The sequence below is a fragment of the Aegilops tauschii genome, chromosome 1 (assembly GCF_002575655.3).
Source record: "Aegilops tauschii subsp. strangulata cultivar AL8/78 chromosome 1, Aet v6.0, whole genome shotgun sequence".
In the NCBI taxonomy this organism is placed as follows: domain Eukaryota; kingdom Viridiplantae; phylum Streptophyta; class Magnoliopsida; order Poales; family Poaceae; genus Aegilops; species Aegilops tauschii.
This window is the reverse complement of record NC_053035.3, coordinates 298,972,288-298,978,287: the sequence shown is the minus strand read 5'-3', so window position 1 is coordinate 298,978,287 and position 6,000 is coordinate 298,972,288.

The window sequence follows — 6,000 nt, the reverse complement described above, 5'->3', positions numbered from 1 at the left end:
CGGAAACATAATAACTGTGTGAATACATAGACAAACAGAGTGTCACTAGTATGCCTCTACTTGACTAGCTCGTTAATCAAAGATGGTTATGTTTTCTAGCCATAGACATGAGTTGTCATTTGATTAACGAGATCACCTCATTAGGAGAATGACGTGATTGACTTGACCCATTCCGTTAGCTTAGCACCAAATCGTTTAGTATGTTGCTATTGCTTTCTTCATGACTTATACATGTTCCTCTGACTATGAGATTATGCAACTCCCGTTTACCGGAGGAGCACTTTGTGTGCTACCAAACGTCACAACGTAAATGGGTGATTATAAAGGTGCTCTACAGGTGTCTCCAAAGGTACTTGTTGGGTTGGCGTATTTCGAGATTAGGATTTGTCACTCTGATTGTCCGAGAGGTATCTCTGGGCCCACTCGGTAATGCACATCACTATAAGCCTTGCAAGCATTGTGACTAATGAGTTAGTTGCGGGATGATGTATTACGGAACGAGTAAAGAGACTTGCCAGTAACGAGATTGAACTAGGTATCGAGATACCGACGATCGAATCTCGGGCAAGTAACATACCGATGACAAAGGGAACAACGTATGTTGTTATGCGGTCTGACCGATAAAGATCTTCGTAGAATATGTGGGAGCCAATATGGGCATCTAGGTCCCGCTATTGGTTATTGACCGGAGAGGTGTCTCGGTCATGTCTACATAGTTCTCAAACCCGTAGGGTCCGCACGCTTAACGTTACGATGACAGTTTTATTGAGTTTTGATGTATCGATGGAGTTCGGAGTCCCAGATGAGATCGGGGACATGACGAGGAGTCTCGAAATGGCCGAGACGTAAAGATCGATATATTGGACGACTATATTCGGACTTCGGAAAGGTTCCGAGTGATTCGGGTATTTTTCGGAGTACCGGAGAGTTACGGGAATTCGTATTGGGCCTTAATGGGCCATACGGGAAAGGAGGGAAAGACCCCAAAGGGTGGCCGCACCCCTCCCCATGGGCTAGTCCGAATTGGACTAGGGAGGGGGCGCCCCCTTCCTTCTTTCTCCTTCCCCCTTCCCTTCTCCTACTCCCACAACGAAAGGAGGAGTCCTACTCCCGGTGGGAGTAAGACTCCCCCCTTGGGCGCGCCACCTCCCCTTGGTCGGCCCTCTTCCCCTTGCTTCTTTATATACGGGGGCAGGGGGGCACCCCATGGACACAATTGATATATGATATTTTAGCCGTGTGCGGTGCCCCCTCCACCATATTACACCTCGATAATACCGTTGCGGAGCTTAGGCGAAGCCCTGCGTCGGTGGAACATCATCATCGTCACCACGCCGTCGTGCTGACGAAACTCTCCCTCAACACTTGGCTGGATCGGAGTTCGAGGGACGTCATCGAGCTGAACGTGTGTAGAACTCGGAGGTGTCGTGCGTTCGGTACTTGATCGGTCGGATCGTGAAGACGTACGACTACATCAACCGCGTTGTGATAACGCTTCCGCTGTCGGTCTACGAGGGTACGTGGACAACACTCTCCCCTCTCGTTGCTATGCATCACCATGATCTTGCATGTGCGTAGGAAATTTTTGAAATTACTACGTTCCCCAACAGTGGTATCAGAGCCTGGTTTTATGCGTTGATGCTATGCACGAGTAGAACACAAGTGAGTTGTGGGCGATATAAGTCATACTGCTTACCAGCATGTCATACTTTGGTTCAGCGGTATTGTGAGATGAAGCGGCCCGGACCGACATTACGAGTACGCTTACGCGAGACTGGTTTCACCGTTGCGAGCACTCGTTGCTTAAAGGTGACCGGCGGGTGTCTGTCTCTCTCACTTTAGTTGAACCGAGTGTGGCTACGCCCGGTCCTTGCGAAGGTTAATACAGCACCAACTTGACAAACTATCGTTGTGGTTTTGATGCGTAGGTAAGAACGGTTCTTGCTAAGCCCGTAGCAGCCACGTAAAACTTGCAACAACAAAATAGAGGACGTCTAACTTGTTTTTGAAGGGCATGTTGTGATGTGATATGGTCAAGACATGATGTGATATAATTTGTTGTATGAGATGATCATGTTTTGTAATCGAGTTATCGGCAACTGGCAGGAGCCATATGGTTGTCGCTTTATTGTATGAAATGCAATCGCCATGTAATAGTTTTACTTTATCACTAAGCGGTAGCGATAGTCGTAAAAGCAATAAGTTGGCGAGACGACAACGATACTACGATGGAGATCAAGGTGTCGCGCCGGTGACGATGGTGATCATGACGGTGCTTCGGAGATGGAGATCACAAGCACGGTGCTTCGGAGATGGAGATCACAAGCACAAGATGATGATGGCCATATCATATCACTTATATTGATTGCATGTGATGTTAATCCTTTATGCATCTTATCTTGCTTTGATTGACGGTAGCATTATAAGATGATCTCTCATTAAAATTTCAAGATAAAAGTGTTCTCCCTAAGTATGCACCGTTGCGAAAGTTCTTCGTGCTGAGACACCACGTGATGATCGGGTGTGATAGGCTCTACGTTCAAATACAACGGGTGCAAAACTGTTGCACACGCGGAATACTCAGGTTAAACTTGACGAGCCTAGCATATACAGATATGGCCTCGGAACACGGAGACCGAAAGGTCGAGCGTGAATCATATAGTAGATATGATCAACATAGTGATGTTCACCATTGAAACTACTCCATCTCACGTGATGATCGGACATGGTTTAGTTGATATGGATCACGTGATCACTTAGAGGATTAGAGGGATGTCTATCTAAGTGGGAGTTCTTAAGTAATATGATTAATTGAACTTAAATTTATCATGAACTTAGTCCTGATAGTATTTTGCAAATTATGTTATAGATCAATAGCTCGCGTTGTTGCTTCCCTGTGTTTATTTTTGATATGTTCCTGGAGAAAAAATTATGTTGAAAGATGTTAGTAGCAAAGATGCGGATTGGATCCGTGATCTGAGGATTATCCTCATTGCTGCACAGAAAAATTATGCCCTTGATGCACCGCTAGGTGACAGACCTATTGCAGGAGCAGATGCAGACGTTATGAACGTTTGGCTAGCTCAATATGATGACTACTTGATAGTTTAGTGCACCATGCTTAAACGGCTTAGAATCGGGACTTCAAAGACGTTTTGAACGTCATGGACCATATGAGATGTTCCAGGAGTTGAAGTTAATATTTCAAGCAAATACCCGAGTTGAGAGATATGAAGTCTCCAACAAGTTCTATAGCTAAAAGATGGAGGAGAATCGCTCAACTAGTGAGCATGTGCTCAGATTGTCTGGGTACTACAATCGCTTGAATCAAGTGGGAGTTAATCTTCCAGATAAAATAGTGACTGACAGAATTCTCTAGTCACCATCACCAAGTTAGTAGAACTTCGTGATGAACTATAGTATGCAAGGGATGACGAAAGTAATTCCCGAGCTCTTCGTGATGCTGAAATCGACGAAGGTAGAAATCAAGAAAAACATCAAGTGTTGATGGTTGACGAGACCACTAGTTTCAAGAAAAGGGCAAAGGGAAGAAGGGGAACTTCAAGAAGAACGGCAAGCAAGTTGCTACTCAAGTGAAGAAGCCCAAGTCTGTACCTAAGCCTGAGACTAAGTGCTTCTACTGCAAAGGGACTGGTCACTGGAAGCGGAACTACCCCAAGTATTTGGTGGATAAGAAGGATGGCAAAGTGAACAAAAGTATATTGGATATGCATGTTATTGATGTGTACTTTACTAGTGTTTTTAGCAACCCCTCGGCATTTGATACTGGTTCAGTTGCTAAAAGTAGTAACTCGAAACGGGAGTTGCACAATAAACAGAGACTAGTAAAAGGCGAGGTGACGATGTGTGTTGGAAGTAGTTCCAAGATTGATATGATCATCATCGCACACTCCCTATACTTTCAGGATTAGTGTTGAAACTAAATAAGTGTTATTTGGTGTTTGCGTTGAGCATGAATATGATTTGATCATGTTTGTTGCAATACGTTTATTCATTTAAATTAGAGAATAATTGTTGTTCTGTTTACATGAATAAAACCTTCTATGGTCATACACCCAATAAAATGGTTTGTTGGATCTCGATCGTAGTGATACACATATTCATAATAATGAAGCCAAAAGATGCAAAGTTAATAATGATAGTGCAACTTATTTGTGGCACTGCCGTTTAGGTCATATTGGTGTAAAGCGCATGAAGAAACTCCATACTGATGGGATTTTGGAATCACTTGATGCTTGCGAACTGTGCCTCATGGGCAAGATGACTAAAACGCCGTTCTCCGGATCTATGGAGAGAGCAACAGATTTGTTGGAAGTCATACATATAGATGTATGTGGTCCAATGAATATTGAGGCTCGTGGCGGATATCATTATTTTCTCACCTTCACAGATGATTTGAGCAGATATGAGTATATCTGCTTAATGAAACAGAAGTCTGAAACATTTGAAAAGTTCATATAATTTCAGAGTGAAGTGGAAAATCATCGTAACAAGAAAATAAAGTTTCTACGATCTGATCGCGGAGACAAATATTTGAGTTACGAGTTTGGTCTTCAATTAAAACAATGTGGAATAGTTTCACAAATTCGTGCCACCTGGTACACCACAGCATAATGGTGTGTCCGAACGTCATAACCGTACTTTATTGGATATAGTGCAATCTATGATGTCTCTTACCAATTTACCACTATCGTTTTGGGGTTATGCATTAGAGACAGCTACATTCACGTTAAATAGGGCACCATCAAAATCCGTTGAGACGACGCCTTATGAACTGTGGTTTGGCAAGAAACCAAAGTTGTCGTTTCTTAAAGTTTGGGGTTGCGATGCTTATGTGAAAAAGTTTCATCCTGATAAGCTCAAACCCAAATCGGAGAAATGTGTCTTCATAGGATACCCAAAGGAGACAGTTGGGTACACCTTCTATCACAGATCCGAAGGCAAGACATTCGTTGCTTAGTATGGATCCTTTCTAGAGAAGGAGTTTCTCTCGAAAGAAGTGAGTGGGAGGAAAGTAGAACTTGATGAGGTAACTGTACCTGCTCCCTTATTGGAAAGTAGTTCATCACAGAAATCTGTTCATGTGACTCCTACACCAATTAGTGAGGAAGTTAATGATGATGATCATGAAACTTCAGATCAAGTTGTTACTAAACCTCGTAGGTCAACCAGAGTAAGATCCACACCAGAGTGGTACGGTAATCCTGTTCTGGAGGTTATGTTACTAGACCATGACAAACCTACGAACTATGAAGAAGCGATGGTGAGCCCAGATTCCGCAAAATGGCTTGAGGCCATGAAATCTGAGATAAGATCCATGTATGAGAACAAAGTATGGACTTTGGTTGACTTGCCCGATGATCGGCGAGCCATTGAGATTAAATGGATCTTCAAGAGGAAGACAGACGCTGATAGTAGTGTTACTATCTACAAAGCTAGAATTGTCGCAAAAGGTTTTCGACAAGTTCAAGGTGTTGACTACAATGAGAGAGTTTCTCACTCGTATCTATGCTCAAAGTCTGTCTGAATCATGTTAGCAATTGCCGCATTTTATGAAATCTGGCAAATGGATAAACAAAACTACATTCCTTAATGGATTTATTAAAGAAGAGTTGTATATGATGCAACCAGGAGGTTTTGTCAATCCTAAAAGTGCTAATAAAATATGCAAGCTCCAGCGATCCATCTATGGACTGGTGCAAGCATCTCGGAGTTGGAATATACGCTTTGATAAGTTGATCAAAGGATATAGTTTTATACAGACTTGCAGTGAAGCCTGTATTTACAAGAAAGTGAGTGGGAGCACTACAGCATTTCTGATAAGTATATGTGAATGACATATTGTTAATCAGAAATAATGTAGAATTATTCTGCAAAGCATAAAGGAGTGTTTGAAAGGAGTTTTTTAAAGATAGACCTCAGTGAAGCTGCTTACATATTGAGCATCAAGATCTATAGAGATAGATGAAGACGCTTGAT